General features: G+C 43.1%; 1 protein-coding gene across 2 annotated transcripts in view; it reads right to left on the bottom strand.

Moving 5' to 3' along the window:
- Window positions 1-17,818, bottom strand: part of SKI (SKI proto-oncogene) — a 106,185-nt gene that overhangs the window by 75,453 nt on the left and 12,914 nt on the right. The gene's annotated exons all lie outside the window — the stretch shown is intronic.

Below are 17,818 nucleotides of genomic sequence, written 5' to 3'. Positions count from 1 at the left end.
TGTTCAGACCCATCAGTGGTATTCCCTCATTCGCAGTCACTGGGAAGCCCCCAGAGAGAAAAAAGGACGCCTACAGCATCTTTATCCCTGCTTGGCCCAGCTCCTTGGCCTATGTGGGGCGCTTAAGAGGTGTGGCCTTAGGGACAGAGAGATACACACTTAAGTTTTGTGGCTGATGAAGCACTCGCTCCTGACTTGGGGAACAGAAGAGCTCTCTATCTGGAAAACCTTATGTCAGGATCAAAAGAAACTCTGCAAAAAGAGTAAGTAACACCTTTTGAACTCATCTGTGCTAGAAGTGAACAGGCTGGACAAAGATCAACCGAGAGTTTGGGTTTATTCATTCTGTTTTCTGAGTATCTCCACAGTCTTAATGGAAAGCAGCAAAGGGCATCCTGAAGATCTTAAACGCTCTTTATCCTGTAGTGACCTAAAATAGCATCTTGTGATGTACTTGTGAAGTTCTAAAGAAGCTGCACAAAAGCCTCAAAGCCATAGGCAATGGAAAATGGAGCACAGCAATGCAACTTACGATGGCACAGACCACAGGGACTTACACAAGAGGAGAAGAGACAGACATTCATCTTCTCAATGAGTACTGTAAGGGAGCCTGGGAACTGCATGTTTTGGAGAACTTTAAAAGAGGGACACAGGCTTTCCCACTGACTCGCCACCAGTAAATCACCAAGTCTTCTGGCTTTTTACTACCACTAGTGTCATCCTGTTTGTGAGCCTCAACACCTTTCATCAGGATCTGACTTAATTGCAAGCTGCTCCCAGAAGATACTAGGGCACAGACGAAAGAGCGCTGAACACTTTTAAAGGCTTTAGCCAGGAACCTGTGCTGTGGGTAATTTAATTAACAGTTCAGCATCCAGAAGATGACCCAAGTCAACTGATACTGCAAGACTTTGGTCCCTTGGAGAACGACCTATGGATTTTCCAGAAGGGAAAAGACATCTCTTGCTTACTTATCATTCTTAGACAAGGTCACGAAGTGGAAAACCACTGTATTTCCTCTTCTCATTCTGCATACATTATAAGACTTTCTTTTACTGCATGAAGGAGGTTCTCTCTCCCCAAAGATATTCCTCAGAGGACTGAAAGCAACACTGTGCCACTGCCCATCCAGCTGCAGCCATCCAGGCTCTATGATGTAAAATCAATAATTGATGTTACTCAGAGGGCCCTGAAACACAGTGTAGAACACCATAGCGCTTCCAGACATCTTTTAAAAGTTCTTGCTGAACCCAGACTCATTACAGGAACAGACCGTGAAGTATTTCTCAATCTTTACAAGTAGATTTCCCTAGAACCTGCTGACCTCTCCTCTTAAAGAGGGAGAATAGAGATTCTTTCTTGCTAAACTGTTTTTCTGCAAAAGCAGAACTGGCTTTTTGAATCCACACTCCGGTAGTTCTGCTTTTTCTCAGTTCAAGTGGGAAATCAATAGAATTAAAGAGACAAACAATATGAACAGCTTCTGTGGTAGAAGAGCCACCTACCAAGCTTCTTCCAATGTCCTTATATGAACACCATGGATTTTGGCTCATTTAAAGCAAAACGTGGAGGAGAACTTAATGCTCTCTATTTCTCCATGGTCACATGGCTACAAATTTCCAGAGGCTCAGTGGACTTTACAATTTCCAGTCCCTTATGGCGAGCAAGAGACGAAACAGGATAGATTTTTTTTCAAAGGTACTACTAATGTGAAATTACTTTTATCATGTCAAGTTTTGGTGTCAAGTGCAGTGAGATATCTAAAACTCAATGGCACTGACAAGCACAAATAGGAGGTAGAAGCTTAATTTCACCAGCATCTCATTTAAACAGATGCCGCCTTACCCCATCACAACCATTTCAAAGTATGCAGCAATCCAGCAAAGAGAGGCTGAAAAACGTGATGGGCCTTGCTCTGCACTCAGCTATTCATTAGCATGTCTGTTCACATCAGTAGACATAAAGGGTGTCAGAAGGGACAAATTCGGGCTATCAGGGCTTACCAGCTGCACACTGCACCTAGAAATGGCTCTGAAGTTTTGAAAAAGCTACTTGTAATTTTAGAAAACGCGTGAAACACAGGCCAATACCAGGCAAGTCCAGACACACACAGAAACTCACTAAGGTCTTTTGAAAATCACAGGCAATGAGCAAATTATGCTCTAGTTATGTCAGTGTACATCCCAACCCAGTGGAACTGCACAGGCTTTTCACCGAGAGCAGTCTCTGCCCTATTTACTGTATCAACCACACACAAAGCACAACTGACATCTTACTGGCACCAGGCTGAATGAGAACATGCCTATTTAACACTATAGGTACACGTGAATATGTATTTCAGAGTTACCATTGTTTTCTTTTCCCTCTAAAGCGAAGAGATCCCCATCCCCCGCCCCTCTGCAACCCTCTCCACCTCATTTCCATCTGGCTGACACTGCATTAATGTGAAACCTCCAGCTGGATCCCTCAGCATTGTCTTGAACATTTTGTTCCAGCGGAGCTGAACTCTAGGAGACTCCCGGCTCTGAACACAAATCACAAGGCTTTATGCACACAGGAGAGCAGCCTCTCAACAACAGCCTGTGCCCCTCGTTTGGCGGCGGATGGGCTAGAAATAGGGCTCGTTCATGGAAGCTGGCCAGTGGTTGTGCTACGGGGGTGTTGTTTTGGTTTGCAGACACTGCCGCTTTTCACATAGAGCAGACAACAGGGGAGACTCTCTTCCTAATGAGAGGGGTTTACTCTGTAACTCTCAAAGCCTTCCCAGACTGGAGTTTGAGGGCGGTAGTCACCCTCACACAGTGGGACAGTAACATCGGATTTATCAAGTGGGGTTCATTGAAATAGGTAAGTGAATCCAAAGAGCCCATGGCATTCAAGTCACAGTTTGCATTTGCCCTCCTGGGCAGTGAAACATGACAGCCTCTGGCCACAGCAGAAGCCAAAACAGAGGGCTAACTTGGACAGGCTTGACCTCCACGCCTCTGGCCCAGGTCAGATGCGCACCACTAGGGATCAGCAGAACCACTTAAGTCACCAGAAAGCATTTGTACCAGGCAGTGCCTGGCATTAGGAGGGCAGGCAGTTTCCTCAGGACCACTGTGGGAGAAGGCACAATGCCTCGCAGTCAGTTAACAGGACAGGGCTGTTGCAATACCTCACCCTCACCAAACATGCCAAGAGGCCTCCCATGCTGAAACTCCTATGACCCAGTTAAAAAAGACAGTGACCCAGTTCTGTTATGACAGGAATGAAGCCCTTCTAACTTTCTCAAACAAGACCCATTTCAACTAAACAATTCAACTCCGTCAGAAGTAGCCCTCTCGCAGAACAGAAATCTGCAAATTTCCTTTTTTCTTGCCACAGCCTTACTCTCTCAGGGCACCATTCACGCAAGTGCTTTACAAATTAAGAAGGCACATTTAATATAGAATAATGGCCCATATTCAAATTCCCCTCTTGCTTTCAAAGGTAAGAATTCCAGCCTTAAACCAGACTGAGACCTTTGCAGTAACCATCAGCCCTGGTATGAGTGGCATGTTCAAGGCAATACTACTCCTAGTAAGAAATGTACAAACTATTTCTCAGTTCCATTAAACCCCCTCTGTGACTTAAGTAGAAAGGTAATGTAGAAGTGCCACGAAATGGGTCCAAGGGTATTGGAAAGTATCTTTTGTGCTTTGCAAAAAGGTAGCTTTGACAAAAGCTGTGTGAGAAGACCTCTGTACAGGTGAGGCGGGTGCTAAGTGACACAGACCTCAAATGCTAGTATAGATACAACAATGTGAAGTCAGCCATACACACAGAGAGGAAGTGCTAATCAGTGCTCTGGTATTTAAAACACGGAAACGGAGTATTTGCTTTATGTCAAACTTTTGTATTGTTGAAGAAAGTTCTGATTTACACAAGCCTGCAACCTGGGGCCTACTAATGATGCAATTCTAAAATGAATTGGATACATAATGACTTTTTAAACCTACCCTTACAATTCAAAACAGAGAACAAGTTGAGGGGTTGAGGGGGCCGAAAGAACAGGTTAAGCAGAGCTTCTTACTCCTTTACGCAGAGACCCCCAGCCATGTGACACCTGGCTGTTTGGTGCAGGTCACCCCAGTGAGATCCCACCAACCTCACAGGATCATGGTTGCATCAGGGTAAGAGAGCACACAGAGAGACTACAAACAACAGTCACCTTCCTAATATTACACTGAAGAGAATCCAGCTAGCAACTGCCGCCTCTAGTGAAAACCAACCAGACTGTGTCATAAGTTCACTTTTTAATTAATTGCACCCACAGTGTGTGCAGGGAGTACGATGAGATGTTAGAAATGAGCATTAACACCCTGGCCAGAAAGCACAAAGCAGAAGACGTCAGAACAGGAGGAAGCACAGTTGTTTATTCAGATCAGAGATATAGACAGGTTTCTATCTGACCTAAACTTGCCTTGCCAACACAGTAGATGAACACGTATGATTGCTGGCTCTAAGCAGGGACCCAAAGATGTTATCTGATAGCTGTCATTATACAGCTGACTCATATCACCTGAGAAGACCTGCAAACTACAGGGCTGGAACACTTATTATAAAGCACTTGGTACTCGCACGCATTCATCTTTCAACAGCTTCAACCCAAACATGGAGTCCTATGACAGCTTGATGCAAAAAGGTGCTTTTCACCTCCCCTTCCCCCTCCCTTATTTTTTAAGTAGCTAGGACAAGTAAAACAATGGCAGAGATCAAGAGTAACACCCATAAAAGCTTAAAAAATAATTCACTGATTCTTCACGTGGCATGTGGGTACACACGCACACACACTTATATACACATACATATATAATAAATTCACCGCTGTTGGGCTGTACAGGCACCAGCACTACTATGAATCAGTGCAGTGGTTCAAACTAAGGTCATGGTCATACCAAGTCACTCTGAGCCACATTTCCATCCTCAGCATGTTTCAGTCTGCAAGAAGAGCATCTAAGGCAAGCTTATGGCCATATTTTTCAGATTCTGCCAAAGGCAATTCCCCCTCAACACCACAGGCTTGCAATGGTCTCCTTTACAATGCCACTGCCTTTCTTCCATCCTGTGTAAAAGATCAAATGAGATGAGGATCGCATCCTTCTTTCCTTTACAGACTGGAAACCCTCCTCCCAGCTACGACCACTCTTTCAAAGCAGCACAGCTGCACTGCGGTATTGATTAAAAGAGGAAGTTTTCCTTGACACCACAAGAGTGACACCCTGGAGACAGCACTTGTGCAACCTTCTTGTGGGTCTCTGTGCTGTCGATTCCCCTGGCAAAGCGCTGTTGTCAGGATTCAAAAATAAAACTATAGCACAATGTTTCATCATTATTTCTCCCCCCTCTGCCTCAGCAATAAGGGCTGTACTGCAGGATCTACAGAATGGGCTACAGAACAATAACACATACTTAATTTGACAGGAGCCTTCCCAGGCCCCATCCCCAGAACACTACCAAAAGGACTGCACACTCAGAATAAATGTAGTTTTAACACAGTGCTAACTAGAGAAAGAAAAATTAAGTTTGCCACTTTGTCTTCTGAGGATGTCAACAGCTCCCAAGGACAACAGTCCCTGTCTCTTCCATTACAGGCTTGTGATTGCTCTGAATTTAGGTAATGAATTGCGTGTGAATGCTGAGGTGAGGTAACAGCACCTTTCATACATATTCATAAAGAAACAAGAATACTCAGCAATAACACAATCCTGTATATATGTAAAATGCTTCACAAAAATCCCCTTAACGCCCCTGTTGGGCAGGGAGGTAAACATTGCTATTCCTGTTCCACAGAAAAGCAAAGAAACTTGCCCAAGGTCACCCAGTTAAATGGTGTGAAGAGCTGGGACCATAAAGAATTTCTCAACTCCAGCTCCTGCCCTACCAACCAAAGCAGTATTCCCTCCTGCACCTGTGGTAATAACAGGGGGAGGACAGTTCCTTCCCCACCACCGGTGACCAAGTTTTACCTGGCAAACACCAAGTAAATTCCAGAGGAGGAATGAATGAACTCCTATATGGTTAATTCCAGGAGCTGGTCCAGTCCAGGCCTGCCCACCAACAGGAGGAAATTCTCTCTCATACGCATGCACAGGAAGAAGAAAAAAAAGAAAGAAGAGGAAGAAAGACAGAAGTGAAATGCTACATACAGAGTAAAGTTTTGTAACCTCTGAACAGGTGATAAACCAGACTGACTGCCCCAAGAACTGCACTGCCTCAACAGGGACACAGTTTGTAAAGTACATAAATGTCCTGCTAACCTGACTTACCCTGCAGAGCCTCCAGGGTGTGCTTGTGGCTTTAAATATTTTGTTGTTGCTGCTTTGAAGGCAAGAACAGACATGATCTCCAAAGCATCCACTGATATGGAGTGGGGGAAGGAGGAGGAGAATACTGTAGCTAGCTGAGAACTGTCAGATTGTGTTTGCCATCAAGGAATGCCATTTCCCAATGCCAGAGTTTAACTCTGGAAAGAGTGCACGCTGCTGCTGACCCCTCTGCTGACATTCTATAGACTCCCTTATCTCATCAGCCCCTGAGCATCCCATCCTCACTCCTCCGCGTTCATGTTCCCAAACTGTCAATCTCTCCACAATGACTCACAAGGTTCTGAACCCACCATTCGCCTCTATAAGGCGTACTATTTTTTCAAACGTGTCCTTCTGGTTTGGATTGAGAGGTACTTTATTCTTCTTAAACGTTAAAAACAAAATTAAAAAGCATCACTGAAAGCAATGTGCCCTCAACACAACAGCCTCTCTGAGACCACTGGCATACTTCAAAGGAAAACACAAGAATCTCATTCTGCTCTCCAGTTAGAGTGCTGCAAATGAGGAATAATTCCACTGAAGTAAATCAAGCCACAATCCCCATAACAACCACTGTAAGCAAAGCGGGACCTGCCTGTGGGTAGACTTCAGGAGTGACAATGGATTAGAAAATATATGCAGGGGTGTATTAAAGTTTAGGTTAGCCTTATAGATTCCTTATATACTCCGCTTAAAACTGGAATTTTCTTTGCCTTCATTATAATCCTCATCGTTATATAGGACAGTTGAGTTGTTTGTGCATTTACCCCATTAGATATTCAGAGCAGTGGTGCAACCATCACCTATGCGTTACTAACACAATTCTGAGAAAGGTGGAGTGGTTTGAGATGGATGCCAAGAAAAATTCCAACACAGGCTTCATTTGTCATCCCTGTGTGGCATGGGTGTATCATTTATCATGGACGGCTTCAGTTCTTTACCTTCTGTCACCTCACAATTCGGATTATCCCATATTAAACCACAGGCTCACTTAACATGGCATTTTTAAAACTGGTGGAGTTCAGCAATCGGCAATGGAACTGTTTTAATGCCTTCTCATCCGATCCCACGGCACAGAGCAAGAGGAAAAGAATGGAATAAAGAAGACAGATCTCCCCCAAATATTTATTTAGATGCTTTGATATTCCTTAAGCTACTGAATAACTTCATCAAAATGGAAAATGTTAAAGAAAACCCAGCATGCTTATTTTTCAGCAAGCACAGAACCAAACACAAACATGCACATCCATATATTATTGGATTTGCTGGTTTAATCAGCAAGTACCAGTGACTCAATTAGCCTCTTAGCAGTGCCTAAATGCCACTAATTCAGCCCGCTGGCTGCTGCAGCATACATACACAAGCTTGTCCCTTTAGATTTAGCGGTAACAGCACTGCCATTCTTCTCATGACAGCACCAGGGGCCCAGACAGTCTCCTCTCTCTCTCTCTCTTTCTCTGTTCTGCCAACCACACAGAAAGAAAAGACCCTAGGGCTGACTGTGTGTGAGCGTTGAGTAGGAGGAAAAAGGAAGAGGGAGACACTATTTCTATTCATTTTACAGCTTCATCCATCAAAAGCCTCTCAAAAAAAAAAATGCATTCCCAGAAACTCCTAGTTTAGAGCAACAGCCTAATAAGGTGTTAAAGGAAAGAGATTGACCTAATCGTTAGTAGCCACACGCAAGTTTAAGAAATTACAGAAGCCAGGGCTGAAGAAGTACTATTTGATTTTATCTAATTCACACTCCCACCACTGCTAGGCTGTTCCTGACATTGCCTGGGTTTCTGGATAAAGATCCAGCATGTAAACCATACTTTGAACTGAAACTTTCATACTTTTGGCAATCTCAGACAACAATACATAAGCCTTCCAACCCCAACCTGCTTCATCTGGATGCCCAGCAGCATATGTGTTTGGTTAGTTTCTGTGACTCTCCCTTCTACAATGCCCAATTTTCAGGCAGGTTGGCTCCCTGGGGAGCTGTTGCACATTGTGCAGCCATAAAGGCACCGGTGACAGTCAGAGGAGGTGACAGGAACAGTAGGCTGGTGTTAGGGCAGAAGCCAAAAGGAGTTTTGGCAGCAGCTAGGTACATGTCAAATTAAAGTGACCAAGCAGCTACGGCTTCACAAATATTGACTCAGTATGAACAAAATGTGCTGTCAGAATACAACGTGTCAGAACTGAGCCCATCAGATCTATTTTACTTGATGACTATACATAGAATTACAGGTCAGGAAAAACACAGGAGATCCCGGGGGTGGAAAAAAACTTTGCTAATTAACTTCCAAGGTAGAAAGCAGAGTATTCTTACCCAGAAAACAGAGGAAGAGACACACGGACTCTTCTCTCTCTCTCTCTCTCTCTCATAATCCTTCTCATCACTTAAAAATGAAGGCTCATTAAAAAATGCTCAAAGGTGGATTCACTCTAGGTTTGAGAGCCACAGCACTTGCAAAAGAGGCAATATTGCTTTAAATCCCTCCCAGCAGCTTCCCAGTTGACACTCACTTGGCATCCAAAGGCTAGGTAGGAACCTGGCAAGCACACAGGATTTCTATAATATTTGCAACATAAAATGAAACAAACAAACAAAAAAAAAAATACCCTTTTCAAGTAGGAGACAGTAAACAGGCCTTGCACTCCCACTCCCCTTTCCTCATTAATATTCAACAGTTTAAAATAAAGATGTACCAAAAAACCACCAGGGAGTGCAGGGAATTCATTAAGCCGTCAGTATTTCAGTTCACCAGTCTCTAATTTCCAATCAGCAAAAACTGGAAAGTCATTACTTCAGCTGCAGCCCAGGTCAGAGGGAAGACTAATCCCACACTCCCAAAGCTGCCAGATTTCAGGTTTCGGATGAATGCAGGGTGGATTTGGAATTATAAGGGGCTAAGGAGAACGCAGCATCTTAATTAAGGAAAACCAAACAACCTGTCCCCAACAAACAAGGACACATGCTCAGCCAGCATAAATCAGTGCTTCCAAGTAGAAACTACCAGATTCACACAATATGAAAACTGTAAATAGCTGGAAAGCACACAACTTTGCTGTTCTTGCACACATCCTTGGATGGGATACCATCTTTGAGAGACTATCACTGTATAAATGCTACACGTCCTTTGCACCACACTAAGCTACCATCTCAATACAAAGAGGTACTGCCAGGATCATCCCAGAGCAGCAGCATATCTCACACTACGCAACTGCCTCCTGCACAGAAGCCCACACCGCCTTTCCTGCACAAAGCGAGAGGAAATTCTTGCCACTGAGGGGAACTCCATGGGAAGAGTGTGCAAAGACAACATCCCGATTGGTGAATCCTGGCAGCGAAGCACGGCTTCTAAAAATGGACACAGATCTGCACAGCAACCACGTCTCTGCTGCTGTATCCACTGCCTGTATCCCTGCTCCTTTCACTGCCCAGCTGATAAATCCCTTTATGTGCTCAAAGCCAGATGCTCCCGGGGCACCGCATCCAGCAGGAACTGCTGCTTCTCTCACAATTTTGTTTCAAAAAACCAGAAGAAGACAAGCAGACTTTTGTAGGGGATTTTAGTTTGGGGTTAGGGATTTGTTTGTTTGTTAGTATATAATCAAAGCTCAATCACTCCAGGTGCAGAACACTTGATAAACATCAACGTGAGAATACTTTCCCTTTTGAAGGTGCCACAGAAATTATAAACCATGGCCAGATATTCAGTAAAAGCTGCAGTTCCCTGAAATTAGCAGGCCAGACAGACGTTCTACCCAAATGAAGAGACCACAATCACATAAAACAGAACTGAAGACCACTCAAAAACGTTATCTTGAGTAGGTGATGTTACTGCAGCTTATGGACATTTTGTCTTCCCTTGTCAGAAAAGCTGGCTTGCTAATTTATGGGCAGAGTGGGAAAAGCAGAGGGATACAGACAGACACAGAATACTTAAAACAGGACTCAGAATGGAGACAAAGCTCCCCTTTCACCTCCTGCTGCTATTTACCATCTGGGATCCTGAAAAGGGGGTGATGGGGAGTTTTGTGATGGGTTTGGCAAGGGGCAGGACATTTAGGATTTTCTATGTGTAACGGGGTCATGTGTCAGCACCTTCACAGCACATGGGAATACTATCCAAAAGAAGGTTCAACAAAAGGATTGCCCTGGCTGAAGTGGAAATAAATTCTATTTAAAAATATCCTGGCACCAATGCAGGATCTTAATAAGATTAACAAAAATAATAAATCTGAGGAGAGTGCCTCCAGATCCTCACTTGGGAAATCACACAAAAAAATGAAGGAATGAACACATGCAATCAAAAGGTGGATGTTCTTTATTATCACATTTTTTAAGTGGTATGATGTTTAAAAGGAAAACAAAGATTCTGAATCACAGCATTTACATTACTACGTGGAAACCAAGCAGGTCAGTTAACTCCATGGTTTTGGTTAACTTTTGCTTTCTCGATCCCCTTACATTGCGATCAGGAAGCAAGACCTGAACAGGGTTATATAAAACAGACTGCACCTTTGTGGAAAGGGAGAATTACTTTGTGTTCCCGAATCCTTTGACATTTCCACTAATACTGGGGGTTGGGGTGGTGGAGACTCAGCTAGGACTGAAATCCTAAGTATCAGAAGTGTGGCATTATCTTTTCTTTCTTTCTAACATAGCTTCATTTCACAAAAGCAATTTCCGAAGAGCAGTTATATGCAACAGGGAGTTCTGGTTTAGAAACATTTATTCTGTCTTCATGAAAAGAATTATTAAGATTAATATCCCATCATGTGGCACTACAGTAAATCTTTAAGCAGGATCCTCTAATCAAAGGACCTGAAGGAAACATGAAATCCTAGCCTTTTGCCCAGACTGGATGTCTGCTGACTGAAGTGATTCTAACACTGCTACTGCAGGCTCTAACCTGTGTCTTAAATTATTTACAATCTATACCGTACAAGATACACAGAAGCGAGAACCAGTCACTAGAACTAATAAAGCACTTCCTCACCCGTGCGTCTCAAACTCATGGTTGGCAGAAACTCCATGTTCAAGTCTCAAAGCTTTAAACTGAGGAACTGTGTACCCATCAGCTACGCAGAAAAGTTTTGGGCAGTCTGTGTGTTATGCAAGACAAACAAGCAAATTTCTAATTGTGCTGAAGGAAAATCAAAGTTATGTCAGATCCTACAAAACAGACCCTTCAAAGCAACCATGGGGTAATGCCTGCAAATCTGCAGTGCAGTGGACTGTAAGTGAAAATGTTCCTGTTCCTCCCCAGCCCTGCCTCCATGCATGTTCATGTAATAACCCAAACCTGCAGCCAACAGGCAGTGAAAGGAATTACAGTCAGCACATTGCTATGAGACATCAACACCAGAAACTCCTCAATGTATCAGTTCACAATGGCTCAGTCCTACAGCAGTGGAGTCAGGCTACAGTAAAACTCCTCCTACCACACAAGCCACAGGACCCATCATCCCAAGAAACTGCTGGCGAGCCACACAGCACCAGGTGTGCTCCCAAATGCTCATTTGGGCAAACCCTGCTCAGCATCCCGCTACCCAACACCCCGCTTCCTTCCCCAGTACTCCTGCTGTGTCATCTTCAAACTGCAGCAATGAGCAGTGGTTGACCGTGATGATAATGAAGTCCTTCAACGAAACACGGGGTCACTGACCACATATCACAGTTGCTCCAAGGAGCAAGCTTCGCTTCTGCTTAACAACATTAGATGTTCGTACATAACATCAGCATACAACGCACGCAGACCATCCAAACTCTTAAACCTCTCCACTTATCGCCTGCCTCTCCTGCCATGTGCCAGGAATCTCGGCAGGTAGGCCATCTGCTGTGCTGAGCCAGAGGAGGGGAGGGTCACATCTATCCTGGGATATGTTCAAATGCAATTTCGGGTTATTAAGGGAGGAATTCATAGAAATTAATCTCATCTCTGTCTTCTCGGTTTCTGTCTTCATTCTACCACTACCAGAGATTCACGGAAGGAAGGAAGGAAGGAAGGAAGGAAGGAAGGAAGGAAGGAAGGAAGGAAGGAAGGAAGGAAGGAAGGAAGGAAGGAAGGAAGGAAGGAAGGAAGGAAGGAAGGAAGGAAGGAATCTAGCTGCAGTCTGGATGTTTTAAATCGTATGGTCCTGGGCCAGATGATGTAGGCACCCATTTGAGCTCGAAGTGTTTTTCTTGTGACTTTGCAATCTGAAAAACATACTGAGCCTCTTGAACAAAGTATTTTCACAAACACAGTCCTCTTGCTTTGGTTATCAGCGCAAGAATGCAAAGCAACCATCAACATAAAACTGACAAGTAATAAAATATGAAGCTACAGTAACTGATGATTTTACAATCCCAACACATATTTAAATCATATCAGTGGTGATATGGTAATGGGTGATACCACATCGCTCCACAGCACATTTTCCCACCCTTACTTTTTTAAGAAACCAAACACAAGACCACAAGACAGCACCATCCTGATACGTAAATCAGGACGATAAGGATGGCCTTCGAGTACCACAGGATTAACTGGTGCCACTCCTAAATGCTCAGATATTCCAAATGAGGAGATGGGAAACAAAACCTCACCATGTTCTGCACCAGCACAGACGTATTCCTGTTTGTATTAATATCGAGTTCTTTGCATCACTGCAACTCCACCAACACAGCAATACACTGACATTCTGCAGGGGTTTAGAAAAGCAACTTGGCCCAACACAACATGAAACAACAGAAACCATTTAATAAAACACCTGACAGCCATATCAGGCAGGTACACAGATACTCTTACATTGGTGTCATCCAGCTACAAGGAACAACTCGTAAGTGGCCTTTTACTCCAAATTTTAAGTACAAAAATCCTGGGGGTCTTTTTCTTTTTTAACATATTGTTCTGCTTTGAGACAATAAACATAGTTTAGCTTTGAAAAGAGCTTTATAAACAGAGGGATGTGCACACGCAGAAGCAGTGCAAAGGTCATAGGCACTGGGCAATGCTCAGTGCTTGAAACATCGCCACAAAATAATATCACAGTTTTGATAGTTTTGTGGGAAAAAAAAACTTAGCAAATTTGCAACAAAACTGTTAAGTAATTAAGGCAAGACACTTCACACATGAACTTAAACTGCTAATTAAATCCCCCCTGCTTAATTGACTAGATTTGCATATCATTCGGCAAGGAATGGGAACGGCTTGGGCATTACACAAGCACTTCCTTGTGCAGAAAGCAGCTAAGCAAAACAAGCTGAGGGTAGTAAGGAAAAGCAATGACTGTTTCTGAATGAAATAGGTATTTTGAACTGGGATTTTCAATATATTTTGCTAAGGACATCAGAACATACATGATTGCAACCAGGTACTGTTCCTACAGTAATACTCAGAACTGCAGCAGATGTTTCATATCCATGCTAACTGTTCCCCTATTTTAACCTGTGACCACTGCTGTCTGCTCCTAGGTGCAGCTCCCATTTACTCTGAGACATGGGTTTACATCCAAGAGAACCAATTCCTGCCAAAAAAACGAAAATGCCTTCATTTCAATAACTGTAGGAGGAAAAGTACCAATGCCTACCCCTCTGTGCCACTAAACCTAGTGTGAACATGGAGACAGGTTTGAGAAAACTTTCAGACCTGTAGCAAGAAAAAAACCCCTCTGTCTCTAAGACCAACCGGAGTCAAAGAAAACATGCAATTATCTGTTAGCGACACTGTTCATAAATGACCCACAGCGTGCAGGATGGAACTGGCTGGTAGAAGACTTGCTCCACGGATGTCAGATTATGATTTTTTTAATTTAACTGGACATGAGAGTCCAAGTCAGGAACACAGCCTCCTGACAACACGAAATGGATTCATTGTCTCAGGCAGGTTAACAGAGAGAGGAAGGCACTACAGCAAACATTAATACCTGCTCCCGTTTGGAAGGTTACCACTGCAGAAATGATGCTAACGTACTTCCCTTTTTAAAAGAGGAGATTCCATAGCATTTGAAAATGTTGTGCAAGAACGCGAGTTCATCATACAAACCAGAACTCTGCCAGGCCTGCAGAAGAGCACTTCCCTCTGCCTCCGAATGTCATCCTTGTTGTACTTGACAGAAATACATTCACAGTTGAAAAGTGTTATCATTACATTACCAACTTCTAAATTAGAAAAACAGAAACAATGCAAGACATTTAGCCCATGTATCTCAAGGCAAAGAATTTTACATGCTGCCAGTGAAAAAAACATAAGAACGCTGCTGATACCCAGAGCTGCACCATTACCAAAGCAGGATTACATGGGATTGCCACCAAGCTTGCTCCTTGCAAACCAGCCTTTCCTGAGAAGAAAGGCCAGTTCTGTGAGTTGTTCATTTTAATAGCCTGCTTTTTCAGGTCAGGCTTCTTATACCAATAATCCAGGAAGAAACTTTCTAATCTAACAGCAGCACCCATCTATTCCAGAAATGGAAACAATCACTTTATAACACACATAGCCTTACCAACATCATCAGGAATGGCCACAGGGTCAGCCTCACATTGCTCATGCTGATACAGATGATACTGATACCACTTCCACATCATCCATCACCAATTACAACACAGCCTCCGCAGCCATAAATCAGTGCAATGCTCTGCATCAGTATCTGCCTTTACAGGTGAGACTGAGTAATGATGAAATGGTAAGAGCTAGGGGTTTGCATCTGCACTATGGATTAAATGGGGTTTAACACTAATTATTATTATATCTTTAATGAGACAAATACAAGCAAGGGCTGGATTTTTTTGGTTGTTTCTTTACCTTGAACTGTTTTTTAATTATCTCCTGCTGACCTGACCAGCAAGGGGAATGAAGACTGCAGACAGACAAGTACAGTTTCCCTCCATACTTGGAGTGTTGTGGAAACTCCCCCACCTGATGCAAAACAAAAAAGAAATTTTCAACACTGGACTCCTCATTTTTCCTACAGATTTTACTGCTCTCAGCCAAAGCAACATTATGTTAAAATCAGGAAAGCAAGCTTTTTCTTTTGCTCCATGACTTATTAGGCCAGGCAAGAGAAACTTAACTGCAATCAAATTACACCAGGTAACATTGATCTGAGCAACTGACAAACTGGGGCCGTTTTTACATCCAAATCTCAGAAAAAGGAGAGATCATAACAGCATCTCTCACTGGGCTCAGGTCTCCGCTGGGGAAGTTGATATCGCATCAGTTGATAGCACATTCCATTCACAGAGACTGATAAGATCGGGTTCGTGTTTTTTTTTTTACCTCAGCTTATATCTAAAAAAAAAAAAACCCAACAAAACCCAAACAAACAAAAAACCAAACACACACCCCTTATCTTATTTTTTTAAAGGCTCTGCAAGTCTCAAACATTAATATTGCCCCCGACAAAGCCAGCAGCTGCTCTGCCAGGCAGTGACATGGATGGTTTTGTTAAAAGGTTTTCATGTGGGTTTTTTTTTTCAGTTCAGTGTGCTTTGCATATGAAACAGGACATCTTCCCACCCTCCACCCCCATTCCCTCCGAATCCAGAAGGGCCCTCACTTCCCCCTCTCGAACAAGCAGCTCATTCAGCAAAAGGGAAATCCCGAGATGCACTCGGGCAAGAAGCCTACAGCAGGAGCCTGGAAAAAAAACAACACAGACCAACAAACCAAAACACAAAAACAAACCACCATCCCCCAAAAATAATAAAAAAAAAAGCCACCAGTGTGTCCAGAACTGGTCTAGGAAGAGCAGCGACCCAGCTGTCGTTACGAGCCAACTTCTGCAAATGACTGCTTTAGGATTAGGACCTACCAGGCCAGCCCTTTTTTCAGGGTAGCAATTCAGCTTCGGCCCCGCAGGAACATCACCCACAGAACCGCCACTCTGCACTGCCAAAATGGGAATTACAGCAAACCGGTTTGGAGGATCTTTTACATGATTATGGAGGTGGATGTAGGGGGTGAATTTGAAGCAACTCAATTGTTACTTTGCAATTATAATCTAAAGCAAAAATTGTTTCTGTTTTCAAAAGGAAAACAAAACCCAAGCAACATTTTCTTAGTTTAGAAACAGGACCTTGTTCGAAAAAGGACCTGCGTGTCTCCATATTTCTCTTCCCTGAGACCTAATGCTGACTTTGCGGCATCCAAACTGACTGCAGCAATCACTTCTGATGACACAAGGGATTATGATTTTGACTGCAGGAGTAAGAACATTCAAAAGAGAGATTTTTTTTTTTAAGAAACAAACCCACACACAAAAAATCCAGCAACTTCAAAGTCAGGGTTTTCACATCTGTCAGGATGGGATCCAGCTGCTTTTTAAGGAGAACATGAATTATCAACCATCCCTCTTCAAAACAAAGAAATATAGGAAGTTTCATTAGTGTGAATCTACTGAAATCAAGTTATCGTAAGAGAAAACTGCACCAGTAGATGAGTTCAGCTAATGAGGGCAAATCTGATAAATTTTTAGAACTCTAAATTATAAACTTGCACATAAATTTGTGACAGTAGAATTTGAATATAGAAACAGAATTCTGAAAATATAACCTCCACTGAAATCCCATTAACTACTCTGCATTTTCAGCTGTAAAATCTCAGCAGAATTTGACCCTCAGCTCATAACCAGAGGGCAAAAACTGGCTATGAGAAGTGATTTCTACTCTAAGATACATTGTGATAATCTTGGACCAAGTCCACTGGCCTCACTGAAGTCAAACCACAGAGCAAAACCTTGCTTCATGACATTCCTCAAGTTAAAGCAAGGCATTAGGTCTGATTATGGCTGTACTTTGGGGTCTTTTTCAAAGCAGCTCCTATTTCTTTTATTACTGCCATCAGTTCCTGGCACAGGTTGCACGACAGCACAACTAAGCTGATGTTGAGTGGGTTATTCTTACTGCGTACCAGACAAAATAAACTGATTAAAGACCTCAAGGTCTAGACCACAGAGTCATTGGAAGCATTATCTCTCATCTATAATGGTAGATGTTAAACCTCATCTACACATCCATAAATACGTAAATATGACTCTACACACCAAAGCAATTCAGTAATTCGACACAAGCAATGGCTGTTTACATGATACCCAGCCAGGATGAGAAGAAGCGGGGGAAGATACTGCTGCTGTTCTCTCCTACACACTGTCCCCTCCATTTGTGTGAGCAGAGCTTCTCCCACAGCTGCCCTTCGACTGATGGAACTTCACACACCAACCCAAAATCAAGCGGAACAAAGAAAACACTGCAGCTCTTTCTCATTGACCCATTCTGGTTTTTAAAGACCAGACTGTCCTCTGCTCCATGGAATTAGCATGGAAGAAAAAAATGGAGTCAGTTGTGCAGCACAGCATAGGAACTACAGGTGAGACAATAATCTATAGGCCTCTTGTCACATGTAATCTGGTCAAAATGTGAATCCACAGCTCAGACTCCAGCTCCTTCCCACTCTTCCAGTGGAAAGATAGGTAACATTTTCTATCCTGAGCACTAAGCTCCTAAACTCAACATAAAA

Source organism: Cuculus canorus, chromosome 21 (assembly GCF_017976375.1).
Source record: "Cuculus canorus isolate bCucCan1 chromosome 21, bCucCan1.pri, whole genome shotgun sequence".
NCBI classification, from domain to species: Eukaryota; Metazoa; Chordata; class Aves; order Cuculiformes; family Cuculidae; genus Cuculus; species Cuculus canorus.
Note: the sequence above shows the minus strand (reverse complement) of the source record. Positions and strands in the feature narration are given on the sequence as shown.